The sequence below is a fragment of the Hyla sarda genome, unplaced genomic scaffold (genome assembly GCF_029499605.1).
Source record: "Hyla sarda isolate aHylSar1 unplaced genomic scaffold, aHylSar1.hap1 scaffold_336, whole genome shotgun sequence".
Classification (NCBI taxonomy): domain Eukaryota; kingdom Metazoa; phylum Chordata; class Amphibia; order Anura; family Hylidae; genus Hyla; species Hyla sarda.
In genome coordinates, this window is record NW_026610109.1 from 41,769 (window position 1) to 57,015 (window position 15,247).

The following is a 15,247-nucleotide window of genomic DNA, read 5'->3' on the forward strand; positions in this document are numbered from 1 at the left end:
GTGGCGCGATATTGGGGAAGGGATGAGATTTTATATTTCTTCATAAGCATTAATCTTATTTTGTCAATTAGGAACATTCAGCACCCACCCGCTATCAAGGCAGCTGCCTATCATGTCATGCCCTACCTGCACAGGTGTGCTGGCTACTCAAATGATCCAATTAAGGAGGCCATTTAGTCAGCAGCAGCAGAAGTCCTGTGCCTGGACGCTCCAACAGCGGCCAGACACAAGCAGAAGCAGAAGCAGCAGAAGCAGCAGCAGCACCACCTTTTGTTTTTTGGCTGCAGCAGCAGCAAGGCCCACAGGGCTGGCTAGCTGGCTAGCCAGCAAGCAGGTAGCAATGAAAGTAGGAATCTTTCTTTTTAACCCTGTAAGGGGGTGGTGCACTGTACCCGAAGATACTGCCATATCGGGTCAATGCATAGGGCGACGGAAGCAAGCTTCGAAATCGGCCCCCGTTCTCAAAAATCCATTTAATATATGGTCCCCAGATAGGGGACGTATCAGATATTAAACTGATAAGAACAGATACTACACTTGATCTTAGCCAAAAGGCCGAGAAGCGATAACCGTGAAAGGGGCGGGCCCAACAAGGTGCCCTTCATGGGCACTATCACTGCTTGCTGTCAGGGAGGCTGCCAGACAATTTTCCATGCACACTCTGGGCTGGGGGGCAGTCAACCACCAGTACACACAGCAGAACCTAAACCCATACCATTATTGCTAAGCAGCAAGACAGGGGCCCATTGCACTCCCACGGGGCCTTTTTAAATGCAATCCATAACCCGGATTTGCCAGGAACCTTTCTTACTCCTCCTACTTGCATGTGACACTGGGCTTAGGATCTGCATAGGAAACACACACACAAGCACACACCTACCTTTGTTGCCTGCAGATGCCTCCTTGGCTGTCCCCAAACGGTATCAAACCAACACCCACGGGAAGCTGTAAGCATAGAGGACATGCCTGCACCCCATTGGACTTACCTGTGTGGGTTAAATCCGGGTTATTTGACAACCTATGGCGGTGATGGTTCTGCTCAGGCAGAGCAGTGCTGATGCTCCTCATAAAGCTGTCGCTGCTGTGAAGGTTCTAGGTGACATCACAAATCCCTATGGTTACATACACAACAAAGCTGGGTTGTTGTTGTTTACACTCTGCAAGGCCTGTGGAAGTGAGTGACATCATAGCACTGTAGTTCTGAGGGTTCTAGATGGATGCAACAATCTCCTGTTGCTTCTATGAAGGCCATAATAGACGACATCACCAAACAGCTCCATAGTCACATACACAGCAAAGGAGAGATGTTGTTTACACCTAGTGATGTCAGTGGTATTGAGTGACATCACAGCACAGTGCTAAGGCTCCTGGGCCTGGACACAGCAGCGGCTGCAATATCTCAACGGAGAATACGTTTATATATATGTGTGTGTGTGCGCGTATATATATATATATATATATATATATATATATATATATATATATTTCTCCGCCGAAATCACTTTTAAACCCATTTCCACCTTTTTTTCCCTTCTCTTCCTCTTACTTTTTTTTCACGTTTTTTTACGTTTTTCTCCTTTTCGCCTCTTTTCTGGGCGTATTATTCTTCTTTTTCTTCTTTTTTTTCGTCTAATGCATACCCCATCAGTGCAGCAATGCTTATTCAATACCGCCAGCAGATGGAGACACTGGGGGATAATTTTCTAAGGATTTATACTGATTTTTCCTGTCTGAATTTGTCGCACAGAAAGTTGCAGGCCAAATATGTGTGACATTTCTGCGACTTTAGCTTCTAGAGCATTTTTACAACATTATACATAGGTGCTGAATACATAAAAAGCGACTGTTCAGCGACAGACAAGTCGCATCGGCTGAAAGTAGGCCAGAATGTCAGTCCATGTTGGAGCAGGTTTAGATACAGTCTAAAGTATAGATCTCAAAGTCTGTGCACAGAATTTAGCAAGGGCCTCACACCTTCTGATGCATCAGGTAGGTGCACAATAGCATAGCCTAACCCTCTGTACTTTGGTCTATATTGATGCGGGACATAGACAGCCAGCTGATGACCAATCCATTAGTGCAATGGATGTCTGGAAGCATTTGTCTTTGCCTTTGCAATACCACAGAAGCAATGCATGGTCAATGTACAGCAATGACACACCTGTGTGAACAGCCAGGAGACCCCCCCCCCCCCATGTTATGTTACATAGTTACATAGTTAGTACGGTCGAAAAAAGACATATGTCCCATCAAGTTCAACCAGGGAATTAAGGGGTAGGGGTGTGGCGCGATATTGGGGAAGGGATGAGATTTTATATTTCTTCATAAGCATTAATCTTATTTTGTCAATTAGGAACATTCAGCACCCACCCGCTATCAAGGCAGCTGCCTATCATGTCATGCCCTACCTGCACAGGTGTGCTGGCTACTCAAATGATCCAATTAAGGAGGCCATTTAGTCAGCAGCAGCAGAAGTCCTGTGCCTGGACGCTCCAACAGCGGCCAGACACAAGCAGAAGCAGAAGCAGCAGAAGCAGCAGCAGCACCACCTTTTGTTTTTTGGCTGCAGCAGCAGCAAGGCCCACAGGGCTGGCTAGCTGGCTAGCCAGCAAGCAGGTAGCAATGAAAGTAGGAATCTTTCTTTTTAACCCTGTAAGGGGGTGGTGCACTGTACCCGAAGATACTGCCATATCGGGTCAATGCATAGGGCGACGGAAGCAAGCTTCGAAATCGGCCCCCGTTCTCAAAAATCCATTTAATATATGGTCCCCAGATAGGGGACGTATCAGATATTAAACTGATAAGAACAGATACTACACTTGATCTTAGCCAAAAGGCCGAGAAGCGATAACCGTGAAAGGGGCGGGCCCAACAAGGTGCCCTTCATGGGCACTATCACTGCTTGCTGTCAGGGAGGCTGCCAGACAATTTTCCATGCACACTCTGGGCTGGGGGGCAGTCAACCACCAGTACACACAGCAGAACCTAAACCCATACCATTATTGCTAAGCAGCAAGACAGGGGCCCATTGCACTCCCACGGGGCCTTTTTAAATGCAATCCATAACCCGGATTTGCCAGGAACCCTTCTTACTCCTCCTACTTGCATGTGACACTGGGCTTAGGATCTGCATAGGAAACACACACACAAGCACACACCTACCTTTGTTGCCTGCAGATGCCTCCTTGGCTGTCCCCAAACGGTATCAAACCAACACCCACGGGAAGCTGTAAGCATAGAGGACATGCCTGCACCCCATTGGACTTACCTGTGTGGGTTAAATCCGGGTTATTTGACAACCTATGGCGGTGATGGTTCTGCTCAGGCAGAGCAGTGCTGATGCTCCTCATAAAGCTGTCGCTGCTGTGAAGGTTCTAGGTGACATCACAAATCCCTATGGTTACATACACAACAAAGCTGGGTTGTTGTTGTTTACACTCTGCAAGGCCTGTGGAAGTGAGTGACATCATAGCACTGTAGTTCTGAGGGTTCTAGATGGATGCAACAATCTCCTGTTGCTTCTATGAAGGCCATAATAGACGACATCACCAAACAGCTCCATAGTCACATACACAGCAAAGGAGAGATGTTGTTTACACCTAGTGATGTCAGTGGTATTGAGTGACATCACAGCACAGTGCTAAGGCTCCTGGGCCTGGACACAGCAGCGGCTGCAATATCTCAACGGAGAATACGTTTATATATATGTGTGTGTGTGCGCGTATATATATATATATATATATATATATATATATATATATTTCTCCGCCGAAATCACTTTTAAACCCATTTCCACCTTTTTTTCCCTTCTCTTCCTCTTACTTTTTTTTCACGTTTTTTTTCACGTTTTTTTACGTTTTTCTCCTTTTCGCCTCTTTTCTGGGCGTATTATTCTTCTTTTTCTTCTTTTTTTTCGTCTAATGCATACCCCATCAGTGCAGCAATGCTTATTCAATACCGCCAGCAGATGGAGACACTGGGGGATAATTTTCTAAGGATTTATACAGATTTTTCCTGTCTGAATTTGTCGCACAGAAAGTTGCAGGCCAAATATGTGTGACATTTCTGCGACTTTAGCTTCTAGAGCATTTTTACAACATTATACATAGGTGCTGAATACATAAAAAGCGACTGTTCAGCGACAGACAAGTCGCATCGGCTGAAAGTAGGCCAGAATGTCAGTCCATGTTGGAGCAGGTTTAGATACAGTCTAAAGTATAGATCTCAAAGTCTGTGCACAGAATTTAGCAAGGGCCTCGCACCTTCTGATGCATCAGGTAGGTGCACAATAGCATAGCCTAACCCTCTGTACTTTGGTCTATATTGATGCGGGACATAGACAGCCAGCTGATGACCAATCCATTAGTGCAATGGATGGCTGGAAGCATTTGTCTTTGCCTTTGCAATACCACAGAAGCAATGCATGGTCAATGTACAGCAATGACACACCTGTGTGAACAGCCAGGAGACCCCCCCCCCCCCCATGTTATGTTACATAGTTACATAGTTAGTACGGTCGAAAAAAGACATATGTCCATCAAGTTCAACCAGGGAATTAAGGGGTAGGGGTGTGGCGCGATATTGGGGAAGGGATGAGATTTTATATTTCTTCATAAGCATTAATCTTATTTTGTCAATTAGGAACATTCAGCACCCACCCGCTATCAAGGCAGCTGCCTATCATGTCATGCCCTACCTGCACAGGTGTGCTGGCTACTCAAATGATCCAATTAAGGAGGCCATTTAGTCAGCAGCAGCAGAAGTCCTGTGCCTGGACGCTCCAACAGCGGCCAGACACAAGCAGAAGCAGAAGCAGCAGAAGCAGCAGCAGCACCACCTTTTGTTTTTTGGCTGCAGCAGCAGCAAGGCCCACAGGGCTGGCTAGCTGGCTAGCCAGCAAGCAGGTAGCAATGAAAGTAGGAATCTTTCTTTTTAACCCTGTAAGGGGGTGGTGCACTGTACCCGAAGATACTGCCATATCGGGTCAATGCATAGGGCGACGGAAGCAAGCTTCGAAATCGGCCCCCGTTCTCAAAAATCCATTTAATATATGGTCCCCAGATAGGGGACGTATCAGATATTAAACTGATAAGAACAGATTTTTTTTTTTTTTTTTTTTTTTTTTATCTAAAGCCGAGGAACGTGCTTTCGATTCACCCAAAGTGCAAGAAAAAGTGCAAACGTGTTACACTAAAAAAAACGTGCACAAAGGATGCGGTCTATCGCAAGCCCTTCTCCGATAGGAGAGAGGCCCCCCAACAAACCTTACCCTTCGCCTCCGGACCAAAAGGTACCTGCGAGGTTCCAGGTTCGATGTCCCTTTTCGCCGAAGCTACTAGGAGACCACAAATGCTCCCGGCATCCCCCTTGGCGTTAGCCAAGGTATCTGCCCGCAGAGCCGATTACGGTAGGTACCCTGCGAAGCAGGAGTACCCGGGGTGTTTGCAGGGAGGTGCGGAACCTAATGGCCACACACACCTCCCCTAGACCGCCAGGAGGGACACCCAGAAGGGCTACCGCATCCTGACAAATCCTGTGAACACACAACACGCAAAAAGTGACACAGTGAGACAAAAAATAAATAAATAAGTGAATGTGTGCAGATATACTGCCCGGACATCCGGCCGGATCTATAAAAATTTCTCTGATCCTAGCCAGAAGGCCGGGAATCAAGAGGTGAGTGCCACAAGGTGAAGAGATTATGGTGCCCGTGCTTCAACTCAGTGAGCCTATTCTCCCAGTGAGTTTCGGCACCTCGGGGTCACCACTCCCCGAGGCACAAAAGTACCTCGGCTCTAGACCCTCTCAGCCTCATGGCGAGACCCGGAGGGAACAGGTCACATCGGGGCAGCCGTCGAGCTGATTCCTCAGAACCAGCCCCGGAAAGCCCTGGTACACCTGCATCCTCCATGCAGCACCCATCCCCACCAGCATGAAAACTGATAAGAACAGATACTACACTTGATCTTAGCCAAAAGGCCGAGAAGCGATAACCGTGAAAGGGGCGGGCCCAACAAGGTGCCCTTCATGGGCACTATCACTGCTTGCTGTCAGGGAGGCTGCCAGACAATTTTCCATGCACACTCTGGGCTGGGGGGCAGTCAACCACCAGTACACACAGCAGAACCTAAACCCATACCATTATTGCTAAGCAGCAAGACAGGGGCCCATTGCACTCCCACGGGGCCTTTTTAAATGCAATCCATAACCCGGATTTGCCAGGAACCCTTCTTACTCCTCCTACTTGCATGTGACACTGGGCTTAGGATCTGCATAGGAAACACACACACAAGCACACACCTACCTTTGTTGCCTGCAGATGCCTCCTTGGCTGTCCCCAAACGGTATCAAACCAACACCCACGGGAAGCTGTAAGCATAGAGGACATGCCTGCACCCCATTGGACTTACCTGTGTGGGTTAAATCCGGGTTATTTGACAACCTATGGCGGTGATGGTTCTGCTCAGGCAGAGCAGTGCTGATGCTCCTCATAAAGCTGTCGCTGCTGTGAAGGTTCTAGGTGACATCACAAATCCCTATGGTTACATACACAACAAAGCTGGGTTGTTGTTGTTTACACTCTGCAAGGCCTGTGGAAGTGAGTGACATCATAGCACTGTAGTTCTGAGGGTTCTAGATGGATGCAACAATCTCCTGTTGCTTCTATGAAGGCCATAATAGACGACATCACCAAACAGCTCCATAGTCACATACACAGCAAAGGAGAGATGTTGTTTACACCTAGTGATGTCAGTGGTATTGAGTGACATCACAGCACAGTGCTAAGGCTCCTGGGCCTGGACACAGCAGCGGCTGCAATATCTCAACGGAGAATACGTTTATATATATGTGTGTGTGTGCGCGTATATATATATATATATATATATATATATATATTTCTCCGCCGAAATCACTTTTAAACCCATTTCCACCTTTTTTTCCCTTCTCTTCCTCTTACTTTTTTTTCACGTTTTTTTACGTTTTTCTCCTTTTCGCCTCTTTTCTGGGCGTATTATTCTTCTTTTTCTTCTTTTTTTTCGTCTAATGCATACCCCATCAGTGCAGCAATGCTTATTCAATACCGCCAGCAGATGGAGACACTGGGGGATAATTTTCTAAGGATTTATACTGATTTTTCCTGTCTGAATTTGTCGCACAGAAAGTTGCAGGCCAAATATGTGTGACATTTCTGCGACTTTAGCTTCTAGAGCATTTTTACAACATTATACATAGGTGCTGAATACATAAAAAGCGACTGTTCAGCGACAGACAAGTCGCATCGGCTGAAAGTAGGCCAGAATGTCAGTCCATGTTGGAGCAGGTTTAGATACAGTCTAAAGTATAGATCTCAAAGTCTGTGCACAGAATTTAGCAAGGGCCTCGCACCTTCTGATGCATCAGGTAGGTGCACAATAGCATAGCCTAACCCTCTGTACTTTGGTCTATATTGATGCGGGACATAGACAGCCAGCTGATGACCAATCCATTAGTGCAATGGATGGCTGGAAGCATTTGTCTTTGCCTTTGCAATACCACAGAAGCAATGCATGGTCAATGTACAGCAATGACACACCTGTGTGAACAGCCAGGAGACCCCCCCCCCCCCATGTTATGTTACATAGTTACATAGTTAGTACGGTCGAAAAAAGACATATGTCCATCAAGTTCAACCAGGGAATTAAGGGGTAGGGGTGTGGCGCGATATTGGGGAAGGGATGAGATTTTATATTTCTTCATAAGCATTAATCTTATTTTGTCAATTAGGAACATTCAGCACCCACCCGCTATCAAGGCAGCTGCCTATCATGTCATGCCCTACCTGCACAGGTGTGCTGGCTACTCAAATGATCCAATTAAGGAGGCCATTTAGTCAGCAGCAGCAGAAGTCCTGTGCCTGGACGCTCCAACAGCGGCCAGACACAAGCAGAAGCAGAAGCAGCAGAAGCAGCAGCAGCACCACCTTTTGTTTTTTGGCTGCAGCAGCAGCAAGGCCCACAGGGCTGGCTAGCTGGCTAGCCAGCAAGCAGGTAGCAATGAAAGTAGGAATCTTTCTTTTTAACCCTGTAAGGGGGTGGTGCACTGTACCCGAAGATACTGCCATATCGGGTCAATGCATAGGGCGACGGAAGCAAGCTTCGAAATCGGCCCCCGTTCTCAAAAATCCATTTAATATATGGTCCCCAGATAGGGGACGTATCAGATATTAAACTGATAAGAACAGATACTACACTTGATCTTAGCCAAAAGGCCGAGAAGCGATAACCGTGAAAGGGGCGGGCCCAACAAGGTGCCCTTCATGGGCACTATCACTGCTTGCTGTCAGGGAGGCTGCCAGACAATTTTCCATGCACACTCTGGGCTGGGGGGCAGTCAACCACCAGTACACACAGCAGAACCTAAACCCATACCATTATTGCTAAGCAGCAAGACAGGGGCCCATTGCACTCCCACGGGGCCTTTTTAAATGCAATCCATAACCCGGATTTGCCAGGAACCCTTCTTACTCCTCCTACTTGCATGTGACACTGGGCTTAGGATCTGCATAGGAAACACACACACAAGCACACACCTACCTTTGTTGCCTGCAGATGCCTCCTTGGCTGTCCCCAAACGGTATCAAACCAACACCCACGGGAAGCTGTAAGCATAGAGGACATGCCTGCACCCCATTGGACTTACCTGTGTGGGTTAAATCCGGGTTATTTGACAACCTATGGCGGTGATGGTTCTGCTCAGGCAGAGCAGTGCTGATGCTCCTCATAAAGCTGTCGCTGCTGTGAAGGTTCTAGGTGACATCACAAATCCCTATGGTTACATACACAACAAAGCTGGGTTGTTGTTGTTTACACTCTGCAAGGCCTGTGGAAGTGAGTGACATCATAGCACTGTAGTTCTGAGGGTTCTAGATGGATGCAACAATCTCCTGTTGCTTCTATGAAGGCCATAATAGACGACATCACCAAACAGCTCCATAGTCACATACACAGCAAAGGAGAGATGTTGTTTACACCTAGTGATGTCAGTGGTATTGAGTGACATCACAGCACAGTGCTAAGGCTCCTGGGCCTGGACACAGCAGCGGCTGCAATATCTCAACGGAGAATACGTTTATATATATGTGTGTGTGTGCGTGTGTGTATATATATATATATATATATATATATATATATATATATATATATATATTTCTCCGCCGAAATCACTTTTAAACCCATTTCCACCTTTTTTTCCCTTCTCTTCCTCTTACTTTTTTTTCACGTTTTTTTACGTTTTTCTCCTTTTCGCCTCTTTTCTGGGCGTATTATTCTTCTTTTTCTTCTTTTTTTTCGTCTAATGCATACCCCATCAGTGCAGCAATGCTTATTCAATACCGCCAGCAGATGGAGACACTGGGGGATAATTTTCTAAGGATTTATACTGATTTTTCCTGTCTGAATTTGTCGCACAGAAAGTTGCAGGCCAAATATGTGTGACATTTCTGCGACTTTAGCTTCTAGAGCATTTTTACAACATTATACATAGGTGCTGAATACATAAAAAGCGACTGTTCAGCGACAGACAAGTCGCATCGGCTGAAAGTAGGCCAGAATGTCAGTCCATGTTGGAGCAGGTTTAGATACAGTCTAAAGTATAGATCTCAAAGTCTGTGCACAGAATTTAGCAAGGGCCTCGCACCTTCTGATGCATCAGGTAGGTGCACAATAGCATAGCCTAACCCTCTGTACTTTGGTCTATATTGATGCGGGACATAGACAGCCAGCTGATGACCAATCCATTAGTGCAATGGATGGCTGGAAGCATTTGTCTTTGCCTTTGCAATACCACAGAAGCAATGCATGGTCAATGTACAGCAATGACACACCTGTGTGAACAGCCAGGAGACCCCCCCCCCCCCCCATGTTATGTTACATAGTTACATAGTTAGTACGGTCGAAAAAAGACATATGTCCATCAAGTTCAACCAGGGAATTAAGGGGTAGGGGTGTGGCGCGATATTGGGGAAGGGATGAGATTTTATATTTCTTCATAAGCATTAATCTTATTTTGTCAATTAGGAACATTCAGCACCCACCCGCTATCAAGGCAGCTGCCTATCATGTCATGCCCTACCTGCACAGGTGTGCTGGCTACTCAAATGATCCAATTAAGGAGGCCATTTAGTCAGCAGCAGCAGAAGTCCTGTGCCTGGACGCTCCAACAGCGGCCAGACACAAGCAGAAGCAGAAGCAGCAGAAGCAGCAGCAGCACCACCTTTTGTTTTTTGGCTGCAGCAGCAGCAAGGCCCACAGGGCTGGCTAGCTGGCTAGCCAGCAAGCAGGTAGCAATGAAAGTAGGAATCTTTCTTTTTAACCCTGTAAGGGGGTGGTGCACTGTACCCGAAGATACTGCCATATCGGGTCAATGCATAGGGCGACGGAAGCAAGCTTCGAAATCGGCCCCCGTTCTCAAAAATCCATTTAATATATGGTCCCCAGATAGGGGACGTATCAGATATTAAACTGATAAGAACAGATACTACACTTGATCTTAGCCAAAAGGCCGAGAAGCGATAACCGTGAAAGGGGCGGGCCCAACAAGGTGCCCTTCATGGGCACTATCACTGCTTGCTGTCAGGGAGGCTGCCAGACAATTTTCCATGCACACTCTGGGCTGGGGGGCAGTCAACCACCAGTACACACAGCAGAACCTAAACCCATACCATTATTGCTAAGCAGCAAGACAGGGGCCCATTGCACTCCCACGGGGCCTTTTTAAATGCAATCCATAACCCGGATTTGCCAGGAACCCTTCTTACTCCTCCTACTTGCATGTGACACTGGGCTTAGGATCTGCATAGGAAACACACACACAAGCACACACCTACCTTTGTTGCCTGCAGATGCCTCCTTGGCTGTCCCCAAACGGTATCAAACCAACACCCACGGGAAGCTGTAAGCATAGAGGACATGCCTGCACCCCATTGGACTTACCTGTGTGGGTTAAATCCGGGTTATTTGACAACCTATGGCGGTGATGGTTCTGCTCAGGCAGAGCAGTGCTGATGCTCCTCATAAAGCTGTCGCTGCTGTGAAGGTTCTAGGTGACATCACAAATCCCTATGGTTACATACACAACAAAGCTGGGTTGTTGTTGTTTACACTCTGCAAGGCCTGTGGAAGTGAGTGACATCATAGCACTGTAGTTCTGAGGGTTCTAGATGGATGCAACAATCTCCTGTTGCTTCTATGAAGGCCATAATAGACGACATCACCAAACAGCTCCATAGTCACATACACAGCAAAGGAGAGATGTTGTTTACACCTAGTGATGTCAGTGGTATTGAGTGACATCACAGCACAGTGCTAAGGCTCCTGGGCCTGGACACAGCAGCGGCTGCAATATCTCAACGGAGAATACGTTTATATATATGTGTGTGTGTGCGCGTATATATATATATATATATATATATATATATATATATATATATATTTCTCCGCCGAAATCACTTTTAAACCCATTTCCACCTTTTTTTCCCTTCTCTTCCTCTTACTTTTTTTTCACGTTTTTTTACGTTTTTCTCCTTTTCGCCTCTTTTCTGGGCGTATTATTCTTCTTTTTCTTCTTTTTTTTCGTCTAATGCATACCCCATCAGTGCAGCAATGCTTATTCAATACCGCCAGCAGATGGAGACACTGGGGGATAATTTTCTAAGGATTTATACTGATTTTTCCTGTCTGAATTTGTCGCACAGAAAGTTGCAGGCCAAATATGTGTGACATTTCTGCGACTTTAGCTTCTAGAGCATTTTTACAACATTATACATAGGTGCTGAATACATAAAAAGCGACTGTTCAGCGACAGACAAGTCGCATCGGCTGAAAGTAGGCCAGAATGTCAGTCCATGTTGGAGCAGGTTTAGATACAGTCTAAAGTATAGATCTCAAAGTCTGTGCACAGAATTTAGCAAGGGCCTCGCACCTTCTGATGCATCAGGTAGGTGCACAATAGCATAGCCTAACCCTCTGTACTTTGGTCTATATTGATGCGGGACATAGACAGCCAGCTGATGACCAATCCATTAGTGCAATGGATGGCTGGAAGCATTTGTCTTTGCCTTTGCAATACCACAGAAGCAATGCATGGTCAATGTACAGCAATGACACACCTGTGTGAACAGCCAGGAGACCCCCCCCCCCCCCATGTTATGTTACATAGTTACATAGTTAGTACGGTCGAAAAAAGACATATGTCCATCAAGTTCAACCAGGGAATTAAGGGGTAGGGGTGTGGCGCGATATTGGGGAAGGGATGAGATTTTATATTTCTTCATAAGCATTAATCTTATTTTGTCAATTAGGAACATTCAGCACCCACCCGCTATCAAGGCAGCTGCCTATCATGTCATGCCCTACCTGCACAGGTGTGCTGGCTACTCAAATGATCCAATTAAGGAGGCCATTTAGTCAGCAGCAGCAGAAGTCCTGTGCCTGGACGCTCCAACAGCGGCCAGACACAAGCAGAAGCAGAAGCAGCAGAAGCAGCAGCAGCACCACCTTTTGTTTTTTGGCTGCAGCAGCAGCAAGGCCCACAGGGCTGGCTAGCTGGCTAGCCAGCAAGCAGGTAGCAATGAAAGTAGGAATCTTTCTTTTTAACCCTGTAAGGGGGTGGTGCACTGTACCCGAAGATACTGCCATATCGGGTCAATGCATAGGGCGACGGAAGCAAGCTTCGAAATCGGCCCCCGTTCTCAAAAATCCATTTAATATATGGTCCCCAGATAGGGGACGTATCAGATATTAAACTGATAAGAACAGATACTACACTTGATCTTAGCCAAAAGGCCGAGAAGCGATAACCGTGAAAGGGGCGGGCCCAACAAGGTGCCCTTCATGGGCACTATCACTGCTTGCTGTCAGGGAGGCTGCCAGACAATTTTCCATGCACACTCTGGGCTGGGGGGCAGTCAACCACCAGTACACACAGCAGAACCTAAACCCATACCATTATTGCTAAGCAGCAAGACAGGGGCCCATTGCACTCCCACGGGGCCTTTTTAAATGCAATCCATAACCCGGATTTGCCAGGAACCCTTCTTACTCCTCCTACTTGCATGTGACACTGGGCTTAGGATCTGCATAGGAAACACACACACAAGCACACACCTACCTTTGTTGCCTGCAGATGCCTCCTTGGCTGTCCCCAAACGGTATCAAACCAACACCCACGGGAAGCTGTAAGCATAGAGGACATGCCTGCACCCCATTGGACTTACCTGTGTGGGTTAAATCCGGGTTATTTGACAACCTATGGCGGTGATGGTTCTGCTCAGGCAGAGCAGTGCTGATGCTCCTCATAAAGCTGTCGCTGCTGTGAAGGTTCTAGGTGACATCACAAATCCCTATGGTTACATACACAACAAAGCTGGGTTGTTGTTGTTTACACTCTGCAAGGCCTGTGGAAGTGAGTGACATCATAGCACTGTAGTTCTGAGGGTTCTAGATGGATGCAACAATCTCCTGTTGCTTCTATGAAGGCCATAATAGACGACATCACCAAACAGCTCCATAGTCACATACACAGCAAAGGAGAGATGTTGTTTACACCTAGTGATGTCAGTGGTATTGAATGACATCACAGCACAGTGCTAAGGCTCCTGGGCCTGGACACAGCAGCGGCTGCAATATCTCAACGGAGAATACGTTTATATATATGTGTGTGTGTGCGCGTATATATATATATATATATATATATATATATATATATATATATTTCTCCGCCGAAATCACTTTTAAACCCATTTCCACCTTTTTTTCCCTTCTCTTCCTCTTACTTTTTTTTCACGTTTTTTTACGTTTTTCTCCTTTTCGCCTCTTTTCTGGGCGTATTATTCTTCTTTTTCTTCTTTTTTTTCGTCTAATGCATACCCCATCAGTGCAGCAATGCTTATTCAATACCGCCAGCAGATGGAGACACTGGGGGATAATTTTCTAAGGATTTATACTGATTTTTCCTGTCTGAATTTGTCGCACAGAAAGTTGCAGGCCAAATATGTGTGACATTTCTGCGACTTTAGCTTCTAGAGCATTTTTACAACATTATACATAGGTGCTGAATACATAAAAAGCGACTGTTCAGCGACAGACAAGTCGCATCGGCTGAAAGTAGGCCAGAATGTCAGTCCATGTTGGAGCAGGTTTAGATACAGTCTAAAGTATAGATCTCAAAGTCTGTGCACAGAATTTAGCAAGGGCCTCGCACCTTCTGATGCATCAGGTAGGTGCACAATAGCATAGCCTAACCCTCTGTACTTTGGTCTATATTGATGCGGGACATAGACAGCCAGCTGATGACCAATCCATTAGTGCAATGGATGGCTGGAAGCATTTGTCTTTGCCTTTGCAATACCACAGAAGCAATGCATGGTCAATGTACAGCAATGACACACCTGTGTGAACAGCCAGGAGACCCCCCCCCCCCCCCATGTTATGTTACATAGTTACATAGTTAGTACGGTCGAAAAAAGACATATGTCCATCAAGTTCAACCAGGGAATTAAGGGGTAGGGGTGTGGCGCGATATTGGGGAAGGGATGAGATTTTATATTTCTTCATAAGCATTAATCTTATTTTGTCAATTAGGAACATTCAGCACCCACCCGCTATCAAGGCAGCTGCCTATCATGTCATGCCCTACCTGCACAGGTGTGCTGGCTACTCAAATGATCCAATTAAGGAGGCCATTTAGTCAGCAGCAGCAGAAGTCCTGTGCCTGGACGCTCCAACAGCGGCCAGACACAAGCAGAAGCAGAAGCAGCAGAAGCAGCAGCAGCACCACCTTTTGTTTTTTGGCTGCAGCAGCAGCAAGGCCCACAGGGCTGGCTAGCTGGCTAGCCAGCAAGCAGGTAGCAATGAAAGTAGGAATCTTTCTTTTTAACCCTGTAAGGGGGTGGTGCACTGTACCCGAAGATACTGCCATATCGGGTCAATGCATAGGGCGACGGAAGCAAGCTTCGAAATCGGCCCCCGTTCTCAAAAATCCATTTAATATATGGTCCCCAGATAGGGGACGTATCAGATATTAAACTGATAAGAACAGATACTACACTTGATCTTAGCCAAAAGGCCGAGAAGCGATAACCGTGAAAGGGGCGGGCCCAACAAGGTGCCCTTCATGGGCACTATCACTGCTTGCTGTCAGGGAGGCTGCCAGACAATTTTCCATGCACACTCTGGGCTGGGGGGCAGTCAACCACCAGTACACACAGCAG

At 46.6% G+C, this 15,247-nt stretch overlaps 7 non-coding genes and 1 pseudogene across 7 annotated transcripts; all 8 read right to left on the bottom strand.

Moving 5' to 3' along the window:
- Positions 1–376: 376 nt before the first annotated feature.
- On the bottom strand, positions 377–567 carry LOC130330610 (U2 spliceosomal RNA). Its single transcript, XR_008873734.1, has one exon. It is a non-coding gene; the product is annotated as a U2 spliceosomal RNA (small nuclear RNA).
- A 2,091-nt stretch (positions 568–2,658) lies between these two features.
- LOC130330611 (U2 spliceosomal RNA) lies at positions 2,659–2,849 on the bottom strand. The gene has a single exon (XR_008873735.1). It is a non-coding gene; the product is annotated as a U2 spliceosomal RNA (small nuclear RNA).
- Positions 2,850–4,946: 2,097 nt separating this feature from the next.
- LOC130330596 (U2 spliceosomal RNA) lies at positions 4,947–5,138 on the bottom strand. The gene has a single exon (XR_008873726.1). It is a non-coding gene; the product is annotated as a U2 spliceosomal RNA (small nuclear RNA).
- Positions 5,139–5,831: 693 nt separating this feature from the next.
- On the bottom strand, positions 5,832–5,991 carry LOC130330600 (U2 spliceosomal RNA; annotated as a pseudogene).
- A 2,078-nt stretch (positions 5,992–8,069) lies between these two features.
- LOC130330612 (U2 spliceosomal RNA) lies at positions 8,070–8,260 on the bottom strand. The gene has a single exon (XR_008873736.1). It is a non-coding gene; the product is annotated as a U2 spliceosomal RNA (small nuclear RNA).
- Positions 8,261–10,360: 2,100 nt separating this feature from the next.
- On the bottom strand, positions 10,361–10,551 carry LOC130330613 (U2 spliceosomal RNA). The gene has a single exon (XR_008873737.1). It is a non-coding gene; the product is annotated as a U2 spliceosomal RNA (small nuclear RNA).
- Positions 10,552–12,642: 2,091 nt separating this feature from the next.
- LOC130330614 (U2 spliceosomal RNA) lies at positions 12,643–12,833 on the bottom strand. The gene has a single exon (XR_008873738.1). It is a non-coding gene; the product is annotated as a U2 spliceosomal RNA (small nuclear RNA).
- Positions 12,834–14,923: 2,090 nt separating this feature from the next.
- LOC130330616 (U2 spliceosomal RNA) lies at positions 14,924–15,114 on the bottom strand. The gene has a single exon (XR_008873739.1). It is a non-coding gene; the product is annotated as a U2 spliceosomal RNA (small nuclear RNA).
- Between the last annotated feature and the right edge of the window lie 133 nt (positions 15,115–15,247).